Source organism: Salvelinus sp. IW2-2015, linkage group LG11, assembly GCF_002910315.2.
Source record: "Salvelinus sp. IW2-2015 linkage group LG11, ASM291031v2, whole genome shotgun sequence".
Taxonomy (NCBI): domain Eukaryota; kingdom Metazoa; phylum Chordata; class Actinopteri; order Salmoniformes; family Salmonidae; genus Salvelinus; species Salvelinus sp. IW2-2015.
This window is the reverse complement of record NC_036851.1, coordinates 37,637,209-37,664,987: the sequence shown is the minus strand read 5'-3', so window position 1 is coordinate 37,664,987 and position 27,779 is coordinate 37,637,209. Positions and strand designations below refer to the sequence as shown.

General features: G+C 42.8%; 1 pseudogene; it reads left to right on the top strand.

The window, feature by feature from the left end:
• The first annotated feature begins 202 nt into the window (after positions 1-202).
• LOC111970324 (metabotropic glutamate receptor 2-like) overlaps positions 203-27,779 on the top strand; it is a 70,660-nt pseudogene continuing 43,083 nt past the window's right edge.

The window sequence follows — 27,779 nt, the reverse complement described above, 5'->3', positions numbered from 1 at the left end:
TAATGTAGAAAATAGTAAAATAGTAGAAAACAGTACCAAACTTTTGACTGGTACTGTATATAAATGTACAACTAGTATTTTATGAATAGTAATAACAGACTGCAACCTGCATTCCAAGCACAACTGCTATACACCAAGCAACTTGCGCCCGAGACTACAAAGCAGAGGTTGGTCTGAGCTGAAGATTATCAACATCGCGTGTCCACTGTCCTCCTCAATAGTCAGGGTGTGTGCCTGTTTCTAAGTTGATCCTGATGAACTCCAGCGCATAGAAGGATCTCTCTCTCCCTCTTTCTGCTATGAAGGTATTTCATTCGATGTGACACAATAGGCAAGAATGTTATAATCGTATTATTAAATGGCGCGTGATGTGTACATTTGCTAATGAGAATTCTAAYCTTTAGAATATTTTACACAGCATAATGCTTCGTGGTTTTGAATAGCGCTTGCCGAGACATTTAGGAACATTTTGAATTGTGTAACTGTATAGGCCTACTTGACTATCTACTCTGGTCGGTCTGTCCGTTTAAAGTCATAGTAGCCTACTCTATACACTTGGCACGTGTAACTTTGATCACAACTATGTGGTCAACAACGTAGAGGAATTTGCTACCCGTGTCAATCTGAACTCGATTTCAGAACCAAGGACAGTTCCCACCTGCTCCACCTGGGAGACCGACGCGCGAGGTTTCCCGACTTCCGGACTCAATTGATCTTAAAAGTTCTTATACTATTTCAAAAGTCATAGGTCCACACAACTTTGGAAAGAAGGGACTTGAAGGATCATCATTTTGATGGGATCGGATGACTGAACCTCGAAGTCTTGATAAGGCTACGACAAGATTTTAATAAATGCTACCAGGTAAGAAATTAACTCTCCTGTTTTAGGCTAGGCTACTCACAGCGCTCCAGATCACAAATGCTTTTGCATCTATATAGCATGAGCTGACGCATTGCTTACACGCACATTATTTAATGCTCTTTCTACATCTCTATAGCCTACAATACATGATAGTCTGATGATAACAGCGCTATTACAACATGTGGATTGTTAAGAATACAGGGAATAAAGAACAGGATAGCTACGGTCTGTAGCTGACTGTCTTGGCACAAATAGCAGTTTATTTTACCACCATATCAATATAGGTTTACGCATTCTAGCCCTATGCTATATGGCAACATTATGCAATTCATGGAAATAGCCTACACATAGACTATTTTCGATTCTAAGAAAGATTATGAATTTACAAGCTGTTTGAATATAATTTTGAATCAATTGATAATAAACACAGGCACATGTAGCTGCCACTCCCACTGGAGTCAAGGCTCTATTGTTCTACAGGCACATTATCTAATACAAAGTGTGACAGGTCTGAATAATTACTTAAAACAGTATATTTTTTGAATGAAATTTTCTTAGACTGTCCATTGTTTATTACATAATTATAGCCAAGTTATTGCAAACCAGTAGGCTATATAGAAATTACACACAGGTTTATGACGCAAATATTTAAGAGTTATGATGATAACTTGTTATTTAGAGCAGGGAATTTTATTTTAATTTTATTGAGTGCCGAGCTGTAGTCTACAAACAGAGAAATATACCAATTAATGAACACACAGAAAAAACTGCCGGTGCCAAACAATAATAGCCACACTACATGAGACGTCAAATATCTGTTCTAAAATGTAATGCTCACCATAGCAGCAGATTAAGGTAGCCTATAGGCCACCATAGCAGCAGATAAGGTAGGCCTATAGGTCACCATAGCAGCAGATAAGGTAGGCCTATAGGTCACCATAGCAGCAGATAAGTAAGCCTATAGTCACCATAGCAGCAGATAAGGTAGGCCTATAGTCACCATAGCAGCAGATAAGGTAGGCCTATAGGTCACCATAGCCAGCAGATAAGGTAAGCCTATAGTCACCATAGCAGCAGATAAGGTAAGCCTATAGGTCACCATAGCAGCAGATTAGGTAAGCCTATAGGTCACCATAGCAGCAGATAAGGTAAGCCTATAGGTCACCCATAGCAGCAGATAAGGTAGGCCTATAGGTCACCATAGCAGCAGATAAGGTAGCCTATAGGTCACCATAGCAGCAGATAAGTAGCCTATAGGTCACCATAGCAGCAGATAAGGTAAGCCTATAGGTCACCATAGCAAGCATATAAGGGTAAGCCTATAGGTCACCATAGCAGCAGATAAAAGTAAGCCCCTATACGTCATCATAGCAGCAGATAAGGTAGGCCTATAGGTCACCATAGGGTAGCAACAGGCACTATATTAATATATTGTTAGATAACATTATGTGGTGAACAGGTAAGATTTGACTTTAATATGTTGCTGAGGCTAATTGGATTTTGTCTGGTTTCTCTTCTAGCTGTAGGCCACTACCTCTGTCCTCTCTGTCCTCTCTGTCCTCTCGGTTAATTCTGTCATCATCTAAATAGAAGGGAATTATTTCCTCTGGTCTCGAGAGAATGCGTAGAAAGTTTTACCGTGGGTGTTATTTCCATATATAAAACGAACCATTCGTCGGTCGAAATGACCAACCGGTGTGTTGGAGGTTTGCGACAAATTACTTTCTGCTGATTTCACAGGGCAAGCTTTTGAGCGTGATGATTTGAGTACGCTTGCCTAGGTCTTATAATTTGTCCAAATGTATGATTTCCTCTTGAACATCACTTCACTAAATTCAAATGTCCATGTATGCCACAGAAATTATTGCCATGAGCAATATGACATTATTGTGCAATGATTGATTTAGGGAAATCTGCTGAAGGACAGCTTTTACTCTCCTCGGAAACTGACATAGATCCTCTATAGGCATATGTAAATGGMATTCATTTTTATTGAGCTCCATTCCTCTTCATGAAACACCTTCAAAATACCTTCCTTCCTTTTTTGAAGTGGCACCCATTGTGTGTTGTGTCTCTTCTCACTATACAGCACCAATAGCCCCATTCATTTCATGTAGAAAGAGTCAAAAGCCTCTTATCACCCCACTGAAAGTAGGTCCTAGTTGGAGGTCTTCTTTTTGGATTGAGCCCAAAACCCTCCTGTGTGAATTTGACACGCAGTCACTAATGCACTATATTGTAGCCTACAATGGCTATTCAATCACACAATTTGGTTTGAATAGGCTTCTGTTTATGGAGTGCAGCTTTTTGATACGTTCACACAAAAACACCAGTTGTCTGTCTGAATGTCGCCGTGTGAGAGCTACTTGAAATCTGAAGTACCTATGTGAGTTGGATTCAGCCGCGGACCTTTTTCAGTTCATTTTGAAGCCCATTGAGTCATGGACATTCTCACACTGTGCTGGTGAAAATCCCCTAGCAACGCAGAGATGAGTGTCGGGGGAAGGACTTGAAGTTAACATTTTGGCTCATTTTGAGGAAAAATMGAATTGATCAGCATTTTTGGGGGGTTTGTGTGCATGCGTGTGTTTGGATTGAGAGATGAAATGGAGCACTGAAACATAACTAGTCACTTGGAGAGATAAGAAAGCTGGAAAGGTGCTGTATCACATGGGTAAATCTAAATCATGATTATTTCCCAGTCACAAATAGATTCCACCTTTAAGCTTATCTGTCTAGAATAAGAAGTGTTATCCCCTTATGATTACAGGTCTTATTCCCATTCATCAACACAAGGTGTCTATTGTTGTTTTAGGGGGTGAGTGATTGTACCTTCAGAAGTATTCACACCCCTTGCCTTTTTCCACATGTTGTTGTCGATTCTGCGTTACTGGCCTACACACATTACCTCATCATGTCTAAGTGGAATTATGTTTTTAGATATTTTTTGTTTTACAAATGAATAAAAAATGAAAACCTGAAATGTTTGAGTCAATAAATATTCAGCCCCTTTGTTATGGCAAGCCTAAATAAGTTCAGAAGTAAAGATTTGATTAACAAGTCACATAATAAATTGCATGGACTCACTCTATGTACAATAAAACTGTTTAACATCATTTTGAATGACTAAATAGTCTCTGTACCCACACATACAATTATCTGTAAGCTCCCTCAGTTGAGCAGTGAATTTCAAACACAGATCCAACCACAAAGACCATTGATGTTTTCCAATGCCTCGCAAAGAAGGTCAGCTATTGGTAGATGGGTTAAACAAAAGCAGACATTGAATATCCCTTTGAGCATGGTGAAGTTATTAATTACACTTCGGATGGTGTATCAATACACCCAGTCACTACAAAGATACGGGCGTCCTTCCTAACAATTGCCGGAAAGGAAGGAAACCGCTCAGGCATTTCACCATGAAGCTGATGGTAACTTTAAAACAGTTACAGAGTTTAATGGCTGTGATAGGAAAAAACTGAGGATGGATCAACAACATTGTAGTTACTCCACAATACTTAACGTAATTACAGAMTGAAAATGAAGAAGCCTGTACAAAATATACATCCTTTTTGCAATAAGGCACTAAAGTAAAACTGCAAAAAAATGTGGCAAAGAAATTAACTTTATGTCCTGAGTACAAAGCATTATGTTTGGGGCAAATCCAACACAACACGTCACTGAGTTTCAAACATGGTGGTGGCTGCCTTATGTTATGGGTATGCTTGTCATCGGCAAGGACTAGGGAGTGTTTTAGGATAAGAATAAATGGAATAGAGCTAAGCACAGTCAAAATCCGAGAGGAAAACCTGGTTCAGTCTGCTTTCCAACAGACACTAGGTGTAACGACAGTCATATTCGTTCTCCTCCTCAGYCGAGGAGGAGCATGGGTCGGACCAACACGCAGCGAGGTATGTAGACATAAATGATTTATTTAATGAAGACGAACACGAAAAAACACTTGCATAAACTACAAAACAACAAACGACGTTAAACAGACCTGAACTTGTCGAGTTCGTTCATTTCATTCATTCATTCATTCATCTTTTCATTTCGTTCGTTCTTTCCTGTTCGTGCGTTCATTGTTTTTTATGTTCACAAGTTCAGGTCTGTTTAACGTCGTTTGTTGTTTTGTTTTATGTCAAGTGTTGTTTCTGGGTGTATAGGTGCGCGACGGGTCCTCGTACCCATGTTTATTTTATGTATGTATATTTTCYTGTTTGGAGCATGTTAAGTGGACATTTATTAAAAGTCTCCATTTACACTCCGTCTAACTCTCCTGCGCCTGACTTCCCTGCCACCTATACACACGACCCTGACACTAGYAGACAAATTCACCTTTCAGTGGGACAATAACCTAAAACATAAGGCCAAATATACACTAGAGTAGCTTACCAAGATGACATTGAATGTTTCTGAGTGGCCTAGTTACAGTTATGAAAATATATGTCATGACTTGAAATTGGCTGTCTAGCAATGATCAAAAACCAACTTTTTTAAAGAAAATGTTCAAATATTGTACAATCTACATGTGCGAAGCTCTTAGAGACTTACCCAGAAAGACTGACAGCTGTAATCGCTGCCAAAGGTGCTTCTACAAAGTGTTGACTGAGGGGTGRTAATACTTATGTAAATTTGATATTTCTGTACTTCATGTTCAATAAATTATCGAACATTTCTAAAAACATGTTTTCACTTTGTCATTATGGGGTATTGTGTGTAGATGGGTGAGAAATAACATCCATTTAATCCATTTTTAATTCTGTCTGTAATCAAACAAAATGTGGGTATGAATTATTTCTGAAGGCACTGTATGTATTTTGTATTAAATATTTATATCCATCTTAGCATGAATTGCTTAATTGTTTCTTCGTTGAAATGTTAAAACAAATTAAGAACCTACGCCATCATTTTCACATTACAGACTGCGCATCAATCATACTTAAACCAATGACTATATAATACTTAGTATACTCACACCGGCCAATCATACGTATACCAATGYTAATACCCATTATATTACCAATGTTATGATAGACAAAATCAGACATATTTAATCTATGAAGGCTGTATTTGAGCAGTGGCTTGAGCAGCTGGGCTCTCTGTCTGAGGGCTAACAAGGCTTAGGCTCCTTCTGGCTCCACCATGTGTTGTATGATGGTGTTCAGGTCCGTTAGGGAGGTGGGGTCAGTCCTTTCAACACTGGCTGCTGTCTGACATCTCATCACCTGATCAGGGTGTCACTTGACACAGCATGGGGACATCTACCAACTAATGAAGGTGTCATGCTCCAAGATAACATTAACGTTCATATGAAGATGCCATGCTCTTTTTACCAAAAGGACATCAACACCCATGTAAAGGTGCCACACACCATTATCTTCCAAGAGGACATAATCATTTGTTCTTAAACGACTCACCTGGATAAATAAAGGTTCAATAAATAAAAKCATGAAAATTATACATCACCGTCCATATGAAGGTTCCARCATGCACCATTTACCAAGATGACAAGCTGCAATCTATTTGACCTGAATGTCCAGCACAGTAGAATTTATTCTAGACTGTTCTACATCAATGTATTCACAAGCTTCTGCTGCCCACAGTTGATGCAAACAGAAGCTTAACTGGGACTCTTTGTACAGTTGAAGCCAGTGAACTATACTGTACCAACTGTCATCTGTATGATCTTCAAGACCTGTGTTTGGTTGAAACACATGCTCAAAGCAACAACTGTACTTAGTCACTCAATAGTTGGTTGTTATTTGGATCCAAGAGAGAGGTACATTGTATTGGAGGCGGTTGACTAATGTAGCCTATGTTGCTAGAGTGATCTGAGTTGGAGAGACAAACAGCTTTTCCATGCACGTGATGTGAGGCTGATGTGGGGTGGGTACTGTATGTGTGTGCTATCTGGCTAGCTGAGGGTTCAAAGCGGAGCAAGGCACACTGTTTTCTCTTTTTGAACTCCTGTTTCACAGGGAATAATTGTGCAGAGACAGCTGGGTAGGGAGGAAGCGGCTCTCTTGGCTGCCGAGTGCAATCGTGACGGCCGATTCTGCCACGAGCCAGATTTAATGTGATCAAGGCCTGATAGAAGATACCTAAGAACTAAGAGGAGGCGGAGTGAGCGTTGACAGTCGTAGCAGCAGCTCCAAATCACGTCAAATTACTCTTGGTTTTCTCTGTCTGTTATCTATCTCCTGGTTCAGGAAAATGTTAAGTATGGCCTCTGCTCAGTGGCAAATGTTTCCTTAATATTGTCACAAATATAATTTGATATATCTACCTACCTCCAATCTTCAAGCTTGTGTGTCCCCAAATCTCTTCAACACACACCTGGGGGATTTGTGGTAGCACTTTGTTAGCTATCACCAGACAAAAATCCACTCTTGGATCAAAATGTTGTATAACTGAGCCAAATTAAAGGTATCTGGTGGAGCAATCATGTGTCAGCATGCTATATCTGTAGGAGACTTTTAGCATCTATGCCAGTCAGTCCTTAGACCTTACCATGGCCTAGTTCCTGTCCCTTCTTGGTCTTCCTGCTTGGCACTGATTCGTCCATTAAACTCCCATTCTCTGATGGGCTCGGCGAATTGAGAGCCCCCACCGAACCCATCTGGTCCAAGTGACAGTCGAGCGTGATGATTCGATTTCTAACATCAATAAAACTGTTTTGGGTCACCTGGAGCTACCCCGTAGCTCATGCTGGAAGACTGTGGCTCAGTCCCAATAATCTTGTTCACTACTCCCCACACAGTTTTAAGCATTGGATTGGTGTTAGGCATTGGCTAGAGGGAGTTATCATATACCAGCCATATCCTTCAAATTTATGAAGGTTAGTGAAGAAGTACACACTTTGAGAGAAAGGAGATATTATTGGAATGCACAATATGAGGCAGGAAGAAGGATCTGGCTGGCATATATGTAGGCTTCATGATCTCACCATGCCAATCACAAAGAAGAAGAAACTATACAATGAAACAAATATAAATTATATAAAGAATGATTGTAAAAAGATTTGAATCACCTTAAATGAAATTTTGGGCAATAAGGCAAACTCCATCATTCATTGAATCAGATGGCTCATTCATCACAAAACCCACTGATATTGCCAACTACTTTAACCTTTTCGGGCTAGGGGGCAGTATTTTCACTTCCGGATGAAACGCGTGCCCAAAGTAAACTGCCTGCTACTCAGGKCCAGAAGCTAGGATATGCATATAATTGGTAGATTGAGATAGAAAATACTCTAAAGTTTCTAAAACTGTTTGAATAATGTCTGTGAGTATAACAGAACTGATATGGCAGGCAAAAACCTGAGAAAAATCCATCCAGGGGGAAAAAATGGAGGTCACTCTCTTTTCAATGAGTTTTCTATGGGGATCTAGATTTCTGTGGCACTTGCTTGCAGTTCCTATCACTTCCATTGGATGTCAACAGTATTTAGAAATTGGTTGATGTCTTTCCTTTGAGAAATGAAGAAGTAGGGCAGTTCAGAATGAGGGTCGAGTGTAGTGTACTGTTTGTTAGGGGCGCGTGACCTGAAAGCTCGCTCCACTTCGTTTTTATCCCCTATTTAACGCAGTATTTCCCGTCTTAAATTTGATCGATTATTTACGTAGAAAAATACCTAAAGTTGTATTAGGAAAGTTGTTTGAAATGTTTGGAACAAGTTTACAGGTAACTTATTAGATATTTTGTAGTCAGTTTTTCTGGATCAAACGCGCCAAATAAATMGACATTTTGGAGATATAACGCCAGAATTAATCGAACAAAAGGACCGTTTGTGATGTTTATGGGACATATTGGAGTGCCAACAAAAGAAGATCTTCAAAAGTAAGGCATGAATTATATCGTTATTTCTGCMTTTTGTGTCGCGCCTGGCGGTTTGAAATATGAATGTTATGTGTTTGTTTGGTGGGGTGCTGTCCTCAGATAATCGCATGGTTTGCTTTCACRATAAAGCCTTTTTGAAATCTGACACGTTGGCTGGATTAACAACAAGTGTGGCTTTAATTTGGTGTATTGCATGTGTGATTTCATGAAAGTAACATTTTTATAGCAATTTAATTTGAATTTGGCGCTCTGCCATTTCATCGGATGTTGTCGAGGGGTTGCGCTYGCGGAACGTCTAGCCGTAACAACTTTTAATGATTTTTTCATCAGCAAGATTAGCAAATTTAGGCATGACATGCCAGCAATAAATGCTTATACTACACATCCAAGTATAACTGACCAAATTATGAAAGACAAGCGTTGTAATTTTGATTTCCGTGAGTGTGGAAGAGGTGAAAAAATGATTGTTGTCTATCAACAATGATAACCCACCTGGTTCTGACAACTTGGATGGAAAATTACTGAGGGCAATAGCGGACGATATTGCAACTCTTATTTCCCATATCTTCAATCTAAGCCCTCAGTCCTGGAGGGAAGCAAAAGTCATTACGCAACCCAATAATAGTAAAGCCCCCTTTACTGGCTCAAATAGCCGAACAATCAGCCTGTTACCAACCATTAGTAAATGTTTGGAAAAAATAGTGTTTGACCAGATACAATGCTATTTTACAGTAAACAAATTGACAAGAGACTTTCAGCACGCTTATAGGGAAAGACATTCAACATGCATYGCTGAGAGAAATTGATAATAAAAAGATTGTGGGAGCTGTTTTGTTAGACTTCAGTGCGGCTGTTGACATTATTGGTCATAGTCTGCTGCTGGAAAAACGTATTTTTTATGGCTTTACACCCCCTGCTATATTGTGGATAAAGAGTTACCTGCCTAACAGAACACAGATGGTGTTCTTTAATGGAAGCCTATCCAACATAATCCAGGTAGAATCATGAATTCCCCCAGGGCAGCTGTCTAGGCCCCTTACTTTTCTCAATCTTTACTAATGACATGCCACTGGCTTTGAGTAAAGCCAGTGTGTCTATGTATGAGAATGACTCAACACTATACATGTCAGCTACTACAGCGACTGACATGACTGCAACACTTAACAAAGAGCTGCAGTCAGTTTCAGAATGGGTGGCAAGAAATAAGTTAGTCCTAAATACAGTACTTCTAAAACTAAAAGCATTGTATTTGAGACAAATCATTCACTAAACCCTAAACCTCAACTTAATCTTGAAATGAGTAATGTGGAAATTCAGCAAGTTGAGGAGACTAAACTGTCACCTCAAAACATYTTGATYSAACAGTAGCTAAGATTGGCAGAAGTCTGTCCATAATAAAACMCTACTCTGCCTTCTTAACAACACTATCAATAAGGCAGGTCCTACAGGCCTTAGTTTTGTCACGCCTGGACTACTGTCCAGACAAGTGGTCAGGTGCCACAAAGAGGGACTTAAGAAAATTAAAATTGMCTCAGAACAGGGCAGCACGATTAAATGTACATGGAAATATAACATTAGTAATATACATGTCAATCTCTCATGGCTCAAAGGAGAGGAGAGATTGACTTCATCACTACTTGTTTTTGTAAGAAGTATTGACATGCTGAATGCACCGAGCTGTCTGTTTAAACTACTAGCACACAGCTCAGACACCCATGCACACCCCACAAGACATGGCACCAAAGGTCTCTTCACAATCCCAAAGTCTAGAACAGACTATGGGAGGCACACAGTACTACGTAGAGCCATGGCTACATGTGTAGGACTCGAACCGCCCAGTTTATAAAGACATTTATATATTTGGAATTTATTTTGCATTGTTGAATATTCATATCTGATTGGCTTGAGGGGCATTCTAAAGCATGCATTATTTCCCTATAATGCATGTTATATCTGCATTGTAGAATTCAATGGCTATAGATCATTCTTACATGTTCTATATTCGAGCTGCTTTTGAAAGCAAAAGTTGAATTGAAAACAGTATTGGCATTGTTGAATTCAATTTTTATAACAGCAACGTAGGACTGATGGTTTGGTTAGCTAACGTCTGTTTGTTTGGATACCAAGGCAACTACTGTAGCTATCTTGTAAACTTAGTAGCTACTTCAGTGGGTTTTGAACAAATTTCTACCGGCAAATGAACACATTTCTAGGAGCAAATGAGTTAAATTATAGCCATGGTATAAAGGGATAATCAACTCGGGGCTCTATGCGTTCTCCGCTAGCGCGTTGTGGAACACCTTTCACGTGATTCATTATTTTCCATAGAACACATAGCCCCTCCTTGATTATCCCTTACGTAGTGGTGAGCTTCTGTAGAGATGGCATATTCAGCAGCAATCATTGTACTTGTTCCGGCTAATTTGCTTCATTGTCTGTTGCTGTGTCTGCTGCTGGGGTGTGGCTGAACACTATCACACACGCACGCACACACACACACAAGAGATGCATCAGGGGCCCACACACCTGTCTCTTATACACATCTAGATGTGTATAAGAGACAGGTGGTATACGTTCTGATATACCACGGCTGTCAGCACTCAGGACTCGAACCGCCCAGTTTATAAAGACATTTATATATTTGGAATTTATTTTGCATTGTTGAATATTCATATCTGATTGGCTTGAGGGGCATTCTAAAGCATGCATTATTTCCCTATAATGCATGTTATATCTGCATTGTAGAATTCAATGGCTATAGATCATTCTTACATGTTCTATATTCGAGCTGCTTTTGAAAGCAAAAGTTGAATTGAAAACAGTATTGGCATTGTTGAATTCAATTTTTATAACAGCAACGTAGGACTGATGGTTTGGTTAGCTAACGTCTGTTTGTTTGGATACCAAGCAACTACTGTAGCTATCTTGTAAACTTAGTAGCTACTTCAGTGGGTTTTGAACAAATTTCTACCGGCAAATGAACACATTTCTAGGAGCAAATGAGTTAAATTATAGCCATGGTATAAAGGGATAATCAACTCGGGGCTCTATGCGTTCTCCGCTAGCGCGTTGTGGAACACCTTTCACGTGATTCATTATTTTCCATAGAACACATAGCCCCTCCTTGATTATCCCTTACGTAGTGGTGAGCTTCTGTAGAGATGGCATATTCAGCAGCAATCATTGTACTTGTTCCGGCTAATTTGCTTCATTGTCTGTTGCTGTGTCTGCTGCTGGGGTGTGGCTGAACACTATCACACACGCACGCACACACACACACAAGAGATGCATCAGGGGCCCACACACAGGAAGAGTGACAGGAAATTATATATGTTACATACTCACACTGTGACCATAAGTTATTACTAACTTTAGCCTAGCTAGAGGAGTAGGTGGGCACATTCCCTCTGTACTAGAAATMCAAAGTACTTTTATAGGGAAGTTTAACATTACACAGTGTACTGCACTACGTTATTTAGAAAATGTTTAAGATTAAGAAGTTTGTCATGACAAACAGTGTCATGACAGTGTAATGTCTACTACAATGGATCAGAGCTAGGCAAAGTTGATCAACATCAGTACCCTTATAGCCTATACCAGTGAACAAAACTGGTCGACAGGACATCAATTCAACTGCAAAACTGGTTGAWATTATGTATTTATAACTGGGTAAGGTTCAGCAACAGCATGTAGGGGAGAGTGGGGTAAGTTGAGCCCTTTTTACATTCAGCATCACTCCCTTAAGGGAAATATAGTATTCTTTCTAACAAATATATTTACATATACACTGATATACAAAACATGACATAGACTGACCAGGTGAATCCAGGTGAAAGCTATGATCCCTTATTGATGTCACTTGTTAAATNAAAGCTATGATCCCTTATTGATGTCACTTGTTAAATCCACTTCAATCAGTGTAGCTGAAGGGGAGGAGACAGGTAAAATAATTATTTTTAAGCCTTGAGACAATTGAGACATAGATTGTGTACGGTATGTGTGCCATTCAGAGGGTGAATGGGCAAGACAAAATATTTAAATGCCTTTGAACGGGGTATGGTAGTAGGTGCCAGGTCCACCGGTTAGTGTCAAGAACTGCATCGCTGCTGGGTTTTTCACTCTCAACAGTTTCCCGTATGTATCAAGAATTGTCCACCACCCAAAGGACATATAGCCAACTTGCCACAACTGTGGGAAGCACTGGAGTCAACATGGGCCAGCATCCCTGTGGAACACTTTCGACACCTTGTTGAGTCCATGCCCTGAGGAATTGAGGCGGTTCTGACGGCAAAAGGTTAGCTTGTCCAAATAAAGGGGTCTCTTAACCCAGGTATGGGTTAAGTTGATCTGCAGGACAGGGTAAGTTAAGTCGCATACACATTTCTGTACAGAATTAAATATTACCACTACGGAATAAAAAAACATGTCTATCTTTATTTCCAGAACACAATTCAACACAATCCCAATCGTGTTTTGTCTTTTTATATTTTTAAGCATCTTTTAATACAGGCTGAACAAACGTAACCATTTTTTTAACATAGGCCAGGCCCTGTTATTACTGTACCTCTTATCCCAGCGATAATGCTTTGCATTACGCCTGGAAAGAAAACACTTTAATATGCTCAACTTGCCATTGGCTCAACCATTAGCTCAACTTACCCCAACGCAAACATTTTGACTATATTAGCCCACCCAGCTACAAGGATGCACATTCACACCCCAACTGATGTATAGAACAATCTTAAGAGTATGTACTTCGGTTTAGATACAAGCATCATGAAACCTCTAACACAATAAATTAATTTAACTTGCTTACCACTTTTTCCATGTGGTTTCATCCTTCACAGACTCCATGAAATGATGACTTCTTCCTAAATATTTGGTCAAATTATTCAATTTGTGTATGGTTTCCTAGAAACAAGGGTGGCTCAATTGAATTTACCCCTTTTGCTCAACTTCACCCCACTCTCCCCTATGAGTGAGATGGTTGATTGCCACACCTTCAACTAACAGCTATAGCTACTATCTCGCATCAGTGAAGAGGTGGTGTCCAGCAGCTAATGTGACTGATTACCTCAGCTTTCCTTCAGAAAGTTCTCCGATGATCAATCATAGTTTGAAATMGAATGTTGATTGTGAAATAGAAATCACAAGAGAAAGTGGTGTATGTGTCAGACCACTTCCTTATATGCTTCCTTAGTGTAAATTGATGTTTCTTGTTGATATCGTGTTGATCACTACTGTGCTTGCGTCCCAAATGGCACACTATTCCCTATAGGCCCTGGTCAAAAGTAGTGCACTATAAGGAATAGGATGCCATTTAGGACGCAGCCCTTTATATCCTATACAGGGAGCCTGCTATCATCTTTCTTTTGCTCACAGTTGAGTCTATATTAAATGGTCATTCATTTATATCCTGAACGTCTATTTCTGAATATCAAGATAATATTCTCTCAATATATTTTCCTATTCATTACAAATGCTTCATTGCTTTGTTTGACAAACCCATGTAGCACTCTCTCTCTCCCTCTTTATCCCTCTCCTTATCTCTCTCTCCCTCTCCCTGTACCTCCAATCAAAATATACTTTCAACCCCTAATATACCAGATATATAACCTCAACATGGTGAGAATTTATTTCAGCAATACTCTTGTCATACTGCCCACTACCCCTCCCCCACCCACCAATACCACCATCCTCTTTTTTTACCCACAATGTTTCCATGGCAACCTCAGTTAGCGAAGAAGAGAGCACTTCCAAGTGTGAGAATATCTCTTTGTAAGGCACGGCAAGCTGATGATAGTTCTTGGGTAATATGGTTCATACTCCATGATGCTGTACTGTAAATGTTTGATTCAGCTTTTTCATTACCGATTCGTCTTCGATTAGCTTCACTTGAAGTAGGCTATGACCACTGTAAATGTTCTGACCTTTTTTTAAGAGCAGAGGCTTTCCAACTGCTATTGCTAAGAAATACAATCAATAAACATGTGGAAAATGCATAGCCTAACGACTCAAACTAAATTCTTCCACTGCTCTATGCTCGCTACATTCTTCAGTCTGAGATTGCCATCATTGAAGTCGTTTGTGGTGACGAGGGGCGTTGTACAAAACAAAGTCATCAGCGATTGGATCGTCTATAACCAATCAGAGTATCAAAGCCAATGACACGTTTTCAAACCGCCYCTTTACCCACGTGTGTTGTAGCTCTGGCCCAACCTATCGGTTTCTGGACCAATCAGATGGTGCCAATGTGTCCGCATTCTGTGAAGCGTTGGGAAGGTACTCAGATCTAGACTCATTGCTTAGAAGAAACTAACGTCCGTGGGCGTGGCGTAGAGTTTGGTCAGAGCAAGGAGTCTGGGTAGTCAGGCAAGACTTTAAGGGTGTGATATCTATCAAGAAATGACACACATAGATGATCAATTGGACAGCCCAGAATTTGACTTTCTATCATATTTTAATGAAGGGCACAAACACATGGAAAGGTTAACATGCTCAGTGAGCATTATAAAGGACAGATTACAAGTTGTGCATCCCAAATGGCACCTTATTTCCTACATAGTCCACTATTTCTGACTAGTGTCCTATGGGCCCTGTTCAAAAGTAGCACACTATATAGGGAATATGGTGCCATTTAAGACGCAGACAAGACTATAAGGCTAACAGGGACCTCATTAACCAGCGGTCCTTTAACTGAAGCATCATTATGAGCAACATAGTAGAAAAAGTGGAGATGCGGATCTTGGAGCAGGGACAGGCACCCAAGACAGAAAACCATTATTATCAAGACAGACGTACACAGATTCAGATCAGACAACAGATCAGCACGACAGGGACGAAGACAGACAGACAGACAGACAGCACAGAGCAGACACGACAGACAGACAGACAGACCAGACAGACTTGTGTGTTTGTGTGTGAGAGAGAGAGAGAGAGAGAGAGAGAGAGAGAGAAGAGAGAGAGAAGAGAGAGAGAGAGAGAGACAGAGAGAGAGAGAGAGAGAGAGAGAGAGAGAGAGAGAGAGACATAAAAATAATGAGGAAATAGTAAAAAATGAGAATTAAGGTATTTAAAAATCTTAGAGCCTAGAGGGCAGTAGATGGGGTGCTGGGAAGATCCAGAGCAGTAAAATAATCCAGTCCTTCTTGTCTCCAACATGCATGCAATCACACTCACTCACTCACGCACGCACGCACCGCACACACACACAACACACACACACACACACAACACACACACACACCACCACACACACACACACACACCACACAGACACACACACACACACAGTGGCTTGCCGAGGAAGGGCGACACACTCACTCATCTGTTGAGATGGCTGCCAGTCTGGTTGTGTGGCCCAAGACAAGTTGCTGGGATGAAGTGCTGCTTGAGGAATGCGCCGAGAGCCATGACCGCCAGTAGCCAGTCTTTAAGATAGAGAGCTCTTATAGAAGGGCTGTAAAGCAACCTTTAAAGGTTGTTGAAAGATTGATGGGGAAATGAAGCCATCTTTTCCCTTTACACCTTAAACTGGACTGGAGGTAGAGAGGAAAGTCTGGATGTTCACACCCTCCTCCCATGAGAAGTAGGAGCAAATAGCATCTGTGATAGTTTGGAATAAATTATATTATTTTATTTTAAAGGGGGCAAAAATACTATTTGAATTACAAATGTGAATGAATTACTTTTATGACTGAAATACCACAATATTGATGCACAGTAACATGAATAATGATATATTGTTCCATCTTCTCTCCTCCACTTGCAACGAGTAACCAAGATGCCACGAGTGTCGAGAGAGGGCTCTAGAGCGATCCACCTCACCCAGCCCCAGCCCCTGTAAGAACCTCCTGTGTCCCACTCCTCTACCCACCACCCACCACACTGACCTCAGCTACCCGACCTGACCATGCCCACCTCCGGCCTCCTCTGCCCCGGGCTCTGGGCCAAGGCTGCCCCATGGTGGTCCCTCCACCTGCTCCTCTTTGACTTGCTCATCCCAGAGGCCCTGCCCAGCCCTAACAACAGATTCCCTCCTTCCACCAAGAGGGAGATCACCATCGATGGGGACCTGGTAATCGGCGGTCTGTTCCCGGTGCATGAGAAGGGCGAGGTGGCGGAGGACTGTGGGAAGATCAACGAGCAGAGAGGGATCCAGAGACTGGAGGCGATGCTGTTAGCGCTGGATGAGATCAACGCGGACGAGCGGCTGCTGCCGGGTCTCAGGCTGGGAGCCCACATCCTAGACACCTGCTCTAAGGACACCTATGCTCTGGAGCAAAGCCTGGAGTTCGTACGAGCCTCCCTCACCAAGGTCCATGAGCCGGGGTTCATCTGCCCAGACGGATCCAACCCCATCCAGGATGACGTCCCTCTGGCCATATCTGGAGTCATCGGGGGCTCCTACAGTGACGTGTCTATCCAGGTACGTTTCTCATAGGAATCTATTCATTAGCTGGTTATGACTGTGTCCAGTTATTTCTATACAYTCTATGGTCCACACAAGTACTTTTACACCTTGTCGACTCACATCTCACCCATAGCAGTCTAAGGTGTCCCCTTTGTGTCATTTTTGTGTGATTCATACTATGAATGAATCCACATACAATGTGATTTTTGATTTTGCCTAATATATGACACATTACAAACAGTTGACCGTAAGGTAGGCTACCCGTACCCACCAGCAGATAGGACGACTAAGTTTCGTTCAGGTTCTTTCAGTCATCACAGATTCCAAAACGAGCCTTGGACAATGCAGATATGCAGTATTTTTACCTGTTAGCCACACATAATTATTCCTTTGCACATTAGGTATCTGGTGTTTAAATGTTTTTTTTCTGTGCCTATGCCTGCACACAGATGTAGGATCTTAACTTGAGGTTTCAAAAGGCTTCTAAAGTTTGTAATTTCCACTTTAAAATGTCAGACTTGATTTGCCCTAACACAAAATGTATCAACCCCTACAAAAAATGGCCATGAATTATAATCCACATAATTAATAATATAATTAATTCACAATTCCTGTTGCTGCAAGATTATTGTCCTGCTGTAGCAAACTGGCTAAAATGAAGATCCTACATCTGTATACCTGCTGGTGATCAGCAGGATCACATCACATGGTCATATGTGAGACGTGCCGGTAGAGACGTGTTGCTAACAGGATGTTGATGCTGACATTGATCAGTATTCAGGTTTCACGAGTGGCAGAGAGAAATGGAGCTGAAACAGAGAGATTGAATAGAGCTCTCAGTTCTCGCTGACAAATCAAAGCTCTCTAACTAATTGGTTCCAGCTGAGATGTTGTCGTGTTCCTCTCCATTAGTTAGTACTCCACATACTGCATTTGTTTGTGTGTGTGTGTGCTTGATTGTGTGTGTGTGTTTATGTTGGAGTGGGTTGCTGTGTCTATAAGTGTGTACACTATGTCTTTGAGATGCTTTCTTGTTCAAAATTCAAAATTTCAAAAAACGTTTTAAAAAGAAGAAGAAAACAGTCACCAGAAGTGGATGGCATCCTATCCCCACCTAGCTGCCTACCTCCGCTGAGCCATAGGAACTTTCCTCTAGCTCCAGCTTTAACAGTTTTGTTTGGCTCTGGTCGGGCTGGAATAATTATCAATCTGGGAGGCTTGCAGTAGCTGCCTGCAGTAGGTGTTTAAAGCTCTCCTCCGCCACGGGATTCGTTCACAGGGACCTCCGTCACATTGTCAGCGCGAATACTTCCGTCCGCAACGCGGGAACGCTGACCTTTCTCCACACCTATGAAGAGGAGCCTGCGGCGACATGGAGTCAGAGACGTAGCTACTTAATTAATGCCTGTTCTCCACTCCCAGGGTTTGGGCTACTGTAATTAACCATGATGCACTAGGCGTAAAGGAGAGGAGGCCAGCGTGAATAATTGTATAATTCAGAGACGGGGCGTTACACTGGGAGGGACGTTGTTAGTTATTGATCATGTCAACGATGGGGCTGATAGAGAGGTGTGTGTGTGTGTACAGTGTGTACAGTGTGCATGCGTGTGTGTGTATGTGTTTGAGTGCATGTTTGTGCATGTGGGCGTGTGTGTATTGCTTATGATGAAGTGATCCCACAGACAGAACGTGTCATCAGGGAGTGTTGCAGCATGTCTGCTACAGAATCCATCAGCACCATGCCAGTCAAAACATGTACGGTTCAGATCACAATATGATCACACTTATGAGCTGTGACTTCATGGGGAGGCTTTTGTAAAGTGCCAAGCCTTGGTGAAACATAGTTTGCTTCCCAAATGTCACCCTTTTCCCGATGTAGTGCACTACTTTTGTCCAGGGCCTATAGGGCTATAGTCAGAAGTAGTGCATTACATAGGGAAAAGGGTGCCATTTGGGAAGCAGACGTAGTCCACGACAAGTTACTTCTGGAATGATTRATCATGTAAAGTATTCACTTCTGCCATGCTTCCTAGCAACTCTTAACTGGACGTTATAACAAATCCCTTGATAGATGACTCTCTGTCAAATGTGATGAGGAAGAGCAGTAGTTTCTATTTGCTTAATGAACGATAAAGCTTCTGCTCATGAAGTCATTAAGTTATCTGGAAAAGGATCATTCATTATGACACCCTCCATTACATTTTTTTTGTTGTAAAATGACAGGATCAATCTGTAGCATATTTCCAGCGACTGCATTTTTAAATTTTATTCTGTATTCTATTTCTAACTTTTAAGATCTAATTTATGCTTGTGTTCAGTGTCTACATAAAGTGCATTCCGGTCTATACCTCTCAGTGTGGTACTTTAGAGAAACACCAGACAACACAGCAGGGATTGCATTATACACTCCAGTCTAGTAAATTGAGGCAGCAGTGAACACAAAGCCTCCCTACTGAGAGAGTAGAGATGTATGGATCCCCGGCCCCTTTTGTGGTCAGTGACAGTCAGTGACAGGAGAGCTGAAAGGAAGTGGATACTTCACCGTGTGTGAGAAAGGGTGACAGAGAGGGACACTTTACTAGACGGTCACACATAAAGGTTTTGGAAGAAACTGAGCTTTTGAGTGTTTCCATATGGATTAGAATTAGAATACATGCTTACAGTACTGTCATAATGTAATTGGGGTTCAATGTTCTGTTGGCAGTGGCCCTATACTTCCAGGTCCCTTTCATTGCCTCACTCCTTTTTGAGTAGTGATGACTGAGGAACCTGTGGTGGGTTTTGTCAGAAGGAGGGCGGCTGCTTACATACTCAGTCCCACTGTATCTCAGAGGCAGAGATGTTTATATATGTGTTTATGTTACTCAGTAAGTCCCACTGTGCCACAGAATCAGAGGCAGAGATGTTTGTATATGTGTTTATGCTTACCCAGTTTGTCCCACTGTGCCACAGAATCAGAGGCAAAGTATAGTATAGATGGACACCACCAGGGCCAGTGGGGGTTAGTGATGGAGCCGGAGGGGAAGGCTGCAGTCTTATCGGCTCTTAACCAACCATGCTATTTTTTTTTTCACGTTGTTCATATCTTGTTTTGTACATAATGTTACTGCTACCTTCTCTTATGACCGAAAAGAGCTTCTGGACATTAGAACTGTTATTGCTTACCTCAAACTGAACGAAGAGTTCTTCTTCAAGGAAAGGAAACAAGCGATTTCGCGGAAAGAGATCAGGGTGCCTTGTGAGGATCAGGCAACGAGTGGCTAATCTGCCCTTGCCTTCCGTCCTGCTAGCTAACGTTCAATCGCTGGAAAATAAATGGAACGAACTGAAAGCACGTTTATCCTACCAACGGGACATTAAAAACTGTTATATCTTATGTTTCACCGAGTCGTGGCTGAACGACGACATAAAGAACATGCACTCTATTGGCAGGACAGAACAGCAGCCTCTGGTAAGACACGGGGTGTGGGCCTATGCATTTATGTAAACAACACTGTGCACGATATCTAAGGAAGTCTCAAGGTTTTGCTTGACTGAGGTAGAGTATCTCATGATAAGCTGCAGACCACACTATCTACCTACATACCACCATAGACCGATGCTGGCACTAAATCCACACTCATTGAGCTGTATACCGCCATCAGCAAACAGGAAAACGCTCATTCAGAGGTGGCGCTCCTACTGACCGGGGACTTTAATGCAGGGAAACTTAAATCAGTTTTACCTCATTTCTATCAGCATGTTAAATGTGCAACCAGAGGGAAAAACATACTAGACCACCTTTACTCCACACACAGAGATACGTAAAAGCTCTCCTTCGCCCTCTATTTGTCAAATCTGACCATAATTCTATCCTCCTGATTCCTGGTTACAAGCAAAAATTAAAGCAGGAAGCACCAGTGACTCAGTCTATAAAAAACTGGTCAGATGAAGCAGATGCTAGCACAAACTGGAATATATTCCGGGATTTTTCCGATGGCATTGTGGAGTACACCACATCAGTCACTGGCCTTATCAATAAGTGCACCGGGGACGTAGTCCCCACAGTGACCGTACGTACATACCCCAACTGGAAGCCATGGATTACAGGCAACATTCGCTCTGAGCTAAAGGGTAGAGCTGCTGCTTTCAAGGAATGGGACTCTAACCCGGAAGCTTGTAAGAAATGCAACTATGTCCTCCGACGAACCATCAAACAGGCAAAGCGGCAATACAGGATTAAGATCGAATCGTACTATACCGGTTCTGACGTGTGTCGGATGTGGCAGGGCCTGCAAACTATTACAGACTACAAAGGGAAGCACCACCGAGAGCTAACCAGTGACACGAGCCTACCAGACGAGCTAAATAACTTCTATAATCGCTTCGAGGCAAGTAACACTGAAACATGCATGAYAGCATTAGCTGTTCCGGACGACTGTGTGATKYCACTCTCCACAGCCAATGTGAGTAAGACCCTTAAACAGGTCAACATTCACAAGGCCGCAGGGCTAGACGGATTACCAGGACTTGTACTCCGAACTTGCGCTGACCAACTGGCAAGTGTCTTCATTGACATTTTCATCCTCTCCCTGTCTGTAATATCAACATGTTTCAAGCAGACCACCATAGTCCCTGTGCCCAAGAACACTAAGGTAACCTGCCTAAATGACAACCAACCTGTAGCACTCATTTCTGTAGCCATGAAATGCTTTGAAAGGCTGGTCATGGCTCACATCAACACCATTATCCCAGAAACCATAGACCCACTCCAATTTGCATACCGCACCAACAATTCCACAGATGATGCAATCTCTATTGCACTCCACACGTCCCTTTCACACCTGGATAAAAGTAACACCTATGTGAGAATGCTATTAATTGACTACAGCTTAGCGTTCAACACCATAGTGCCCTCAAAGCTCATCACTAAGCACTTCCCTCTGCAACTGGATCCTAGACTTCCTGAAGGGCCGCCCCCAGGTGGTAAGGGTAGGTAACAATACATCCGTCCACGCTAATCCTCAACACGGGGGCCCCTCAGGGTTGCGTGCTCAGTCCCCTCCTGTACTACCTGTTCACTCATGACTGCACAGCCAGGCATGACTCCAACACCATCATTAATTTGCTGATGATACAACAGTGGTCACACAGGACTGATCACCGAGACAATGAGACTGTGTGGTGCAAGGAGAACAACCTCTCCCTCAACATGATCAAGACAAAGGAGATGATTGTGGACTACAGGAAAAGGAGGACCCGAGCACGCCCCCATTCTCATCGACGGGGCTGTAGTGGAGCAGGTTGAGAGCTTCAAGTTCCTTGGCGTCCACATCACCAACAAACTAACATGGTCCAWGCCCACCAAGACAGTTGTGAAGTGGGCACGACAAAACCTATTCCCTCTCAGGAGATTGAAAAGATTTGGCATGGGTCCTCAGATCCTCAAAAGGTTTTACAACTGCACCATCGAGAGCATCCTGACTGGTTGCATCCCTGCCTGGTATGGCAACTGCTCGGCCTCCGACCGCAAGGCACTACAGAGGGTAGTGCATACGGCCCAGTACATCACTGGGGCCAAGCTTCCTGCCATCCATGACCTCTATCAAATCAAATGTATTTATATAGCCCTTCTTACATCAGCTGATATCTCAAAGTGCTGTACAGAAACCCAGCCTAAAACCCCAAACAGCAAGCAATACAGGTGTAGAAGCACGGTCGCTAGGAAAAACTCCCTAGAAAGGCCAAAACCTAGGAAGAAACCTAGAGAGGAACCAGGCTATGAGGGGTGGCCAGTCCTCTTCTGGCTGTGCCGGGTGGAGATTATAACAGAACATGGCCAAGATGTTCAAATGTTCATAAATGACCAGCAGTCAAATAATAATAATCACAGTAGTTGTCGAGGGTGCAGCAAGTCAGTACCTCAGGAGTAAATGTCAGTTGGCTTCATAGCCGATCATAAGAGTAGCTCTACCGCTCCTGCTGTCTCTAGAGAGTTGAAAACAGCAGGTCTGGACAGGTAGCACGTCCGGTGAACAGGTCAGGGTTCCATAGCCGCAGGCAGAACAGTTGAAACTGGAGCAGCAGCACGGCTAGTGGACTGGGGACAGCAAGGAGTCATCATGCCAGGTAGTCCTGAGGCATGGTCCTAGGGCTCAGTCCTCCGAGAGAGAAAGAATGAGAGAAAGAGAGAATTAGAGAGAGCATACTTAAATTCAAACAGGATACCGGATAAGACAGGAGAAGTACTCCAGATATAACAAACTGACCCTAGCCCCCGACACATAAACTACTGCAGCATAAATACTGGAGGCTGAGACAGGAGGAGTCAGGAGACACTGTGGCCCATCCGATGATACCCCGGACAGGGCAAGAGGAAGGATATAACCCACCCATTTTGCCAAAGCACAGCCCCCACACCACTAGAGGGAATCTCAACCACCAACTTACCATCCTGAGAAAAGGCAGAGTATAGCCCACAAAGATCCCCCCACGGACAACCCAAGGGGGGGCGCCAACCCAGACAGGAAGACCACGTAAGTGACTCAACCCACTCAAGTGACGCACCCCTCCTAGGGACGGCATGAAAGAACCAGTAAGCCAGTGACTCAGCCCTGTAATAGGTTAGAGGCAGAGAATCCCAGTGGGAGAGAGGGAACCGGCCAGGCAGAGACAGCAAGGGCGGTTCGTTGCTCCAGAGCCTTTCCGTTCACCTTCACACTCCTGGGCCAGACTACACTCAATCATATGACCCACTGAAGAGAGATGAGTCTTCAGTAAAGACTCAAAAATTGAGACTGAGTCTGTGTCTCTCACATGGGTAGGCAGACCAATCCATAAAAATGGAGCTCTATAGGAGAAAGCCCTGCCTCCAGCTGTTTGCTTAGAAATTCTAGGGACAATTAGGAGGCCTGGTATTGTGACCATAGCGTACGTGTAGGTATGTACGGCAGGACCAAATCGAAAAAGATAGGTAGGAGCAAGCCCATGTAATGCTTTGTATAACAGGCGGTGTCAGAGGAAGGCCCAAAAAATTGTCAAAGACTCCAGCCACCCTAGTCATAGACTGTTCTCTCTGCTACCGCGGTACCGGAGCGCCAAGTCGAGGTCCAAGAGGCTCCTAAATAGCTTCTACCCTCAAGCCATAAGACTCCTGAAGAGCTAATCAACTGGCTACCCAGACTATTTGCATTGCCCCCCCCCCCAACATTTGATTTGGTTTTGATTTGATTTGATGTGAAATGACACCCCAGGAGAGCTCTGCCCATAGAGTTACAATATAACACTAATTTAGAATGTTATTCAATTCTATGGTGCTGCCTGCATCCTTCAGAGGAAAAGCTTTGCTTTTCCCATCTGTGGGGTGCAACAGGGCCACATAGAAACACAGAATCTTGGCACAGACCTGTCCACCTGACTAGGGGTGGGGGGACGATGCAGCGATGCTGCCTCAGCCTGGATGCCTGTCACTGGTGCCAACTGCTGCCTGAGAGGGGGTTGTGTGATGTGCTGGCCTTCTGTTTGTGCTATTACCCAGTCATTCACCGCCCAGAATAAAAGCCCATTTTGCATCCCAAATGGAACGCCCTATTCCCTTTATAGTGCGCTAATTTTGACCAGAGCCCTATTAAAAATAGTGCACTATATAGGGAAAAGGGTTCCATTTGGGATGTAGCCATAGGCTATAACAGGACACTCAGACAGAGAACACATGGCATAGCATCATTCCGTATAGATTAGCTGGTTTTTCTCACACTGATGTGAAAAGGTTGTATGGCCATCTGGATAAGACTTGGGGCGAAGCATCACTGATGACAGGAGCCCCGTTTATACCTGGTTCTAACATGCGTCAGTTGTCCAGATCTTGTCCACATTCTGATGTGCTCACATTTGTCGACAGGTGTAGAGAAGCAAAATATGCATTGTGAACTGATTGTGATTAGATCTTCCTGACCACCTCCGGAGGTACAATACCGGTCAAAAGTTTTAGAACACTTACTCATTCATGGGTTTTTCTTTATTGTGAAGACATCAAAACTATGAAATAACACATATGGAATCATGTAGTAACCAAAAAAGTGTTACACATATCAAAATATATTTTATATTTGAGATTCTTCTAATAGCCACTCTTTGCCTTGATGACATCTTTGCACACTCTTGGCATTCTCTCAACCAGCTTCATGAGGTAGTCACCTGGAATGCATTTCAATTAGTATGTGTGCCTTGTTAAAAGTTAATTTGTGGAATTTCTTTCCTTCTTAATGCGTTTGAGTCAATCAGTTGTGTTGTGACAAGGTGGGGGGATATACAGAAGATAGCCCTATTTGGTATTATGGCAAGAACAGCTGAAATAAGCAAAGAAAAACGAGAGTCCATCATTACTTTAAGACATTTAAGACTTACTTCCGGCGCCGACAAAGATTGCCGCCTCGCTTCGCGTTCCTAGGAAACTATGCAGTATTTTGTTTTTTTATGTGTTATTTCTTACATTGCTACCCCAGGTAATCTTAGGTTTCATTACATACAGTCGGGAGGAACTACTGAATATAAGAGCAACGTCAACTCACCATCATTACAACCAGGAATATGACTCTCCCGAAGCGGATCCTGTGTTTTGCCTTCCACCCAGTACAATGGATCTGATCCCAGCCCTAAACAACGACGCCGTAAAAGAGGCAAACGAAGCGGTCTTCTGGTCAGGCTTCGGAGACGGGCACATCGCGCTCCACTCCCTAGCATACTACTCGCCAATGTCCAGTCTCTTGACAARAAGGTTGATGAAATCCGAGCAAGGGTAACATTCCAGAGAGACATCAGAGACTGTAACGTTCTTTGCTTCACGGAAACATGGCTCACACGAGAGACGCTAACGGAGTCGGTGCAGCCAGCTGGTTTCTTCACGCATCGCGCCGACAGACACAAACATCTTTCTGGTAAGAAGAGGGGCGGGGGTGTATGCCTTATGATTAACGAGACGTCGTGTGATCATAACAACATACAGGAACTCAAGTCATTCTGTTCACCTGATTTAGAAATCCTCACAATCAAATGTCGACCGCATTATCTACCAAGGGAATTCTCTTCGATTATAATCACAGCCGTATATATTCCCCCCCAAGCAGACACATCGATGGCCCTGAACGAACTTTATCTGACTCTTTGTAAACTGGAAACCACACACCCTGAGGCTGCATTCATCGTAGCTGGGGATTTTAACAAGGCTAATCTGAAAACAAAACTCCCTAAATTCTATCAGCATATCGATTGTGCTACCAGGGCTGGTAAAACCTTGGATCATTGTTATACTAACTTCCGCGACGTATATAAGGCCCTCCCCCGCCCTCCTTTCGGAAAAGCTGACCACGACTCCATTTTGTTGCTTCCAGCCTACAAACAGAAACTAAAACAGCAAGCTCCCGCGCTCAGGTCTGTTCAGCGCTGGTCCGACCAATCTGATTCCACTCTTCAAGACTGCTTCGATCACGTGGATTGGGATATGTTCCACATTGCGTCCAACAACAACATTGACGAATATGCTGATTCGGTGAGCGAGTTCATTAGAAAGTGCATTGACGATGTCGTACCCACAGCAACGATTWAAACATTCCCAAACCAGAAACCGTGGATTGATGGCAGCATTCGCGTGAAACTGAAAGCGCGAACCACTGCTTTTAACCAGGGCAAGGTGACCGGAAACATGACCGAATACAAACAGTGTAGCTATTCCCTCTACATCAAATCATTTCAACGTTTTGCCGAGAACCGACACTACAGTGGTAGGCTTGATTACCAATAAACAGACGAAGACGCGCCTACAGGGAGGAGGTGAGGGCCCTCGAGTGGTGGTGTCAGGAAAATAACCTCACACTCAACGTCAACAAAACAAAGGAGATGATTGTGGATTTCAGGAAACAGCAGAGGGAGCACCCCCTATCCACATCGACAGAACAGTAGTGGAGAAGGTGGAAAGTTTTAAGTTCCTCGTGTACACATCACGGACAACCTGAATTGGTCACCCCACACAGACACAGCGTTGTGAAGAAGGCGCAGCAGCGCCTCTTCAACCTCAGGAGGCTGAAGAAATTCGGCTTGTCACCAAAAGCACTCACAAACTTCTACAGATGCATAATCGAGAGCATCCTGTCGGGCTGTATACACCGCTGGTACGGCAACTGCTCGCTCACCACAACCGTAAGGCTCTCCAGAGGGTAGTGAGGTCTGCACAACGCATCACCGGGGGCAAACTACCTGCCTCCAGGACACCTATACCCACCCACGATGTCACAAGGAAGGCCATAAAGATCATCAAGGACAACAACCACCGAGCCACTGCCTGTTCACCCCGCTATCACCCAGAAGGCGAGGTCAGTACAGGTGCATCAAAGCAGGGACCGAGAGACTGAAAAACAGCTTCTATCTCAAGGCCATCAGCTGTTAACCAGCCACCAACTAACATTTAGTGGCCGCTGCCAACATACTGACTTCAACTCCAGCCACTTTAAATAATGGGAATTGATGGAAATTATGTAAAATGTATCACTAGCCACTTTAAACAATGCCACTTAATATAATTTTTACATACCCTACATTACTCATCTCCATAATGTAATATGTATATACTGTACTCTATATCATCTATCTGCATCTTGCATCTTTATGTAATACATGTATCACTAGTCC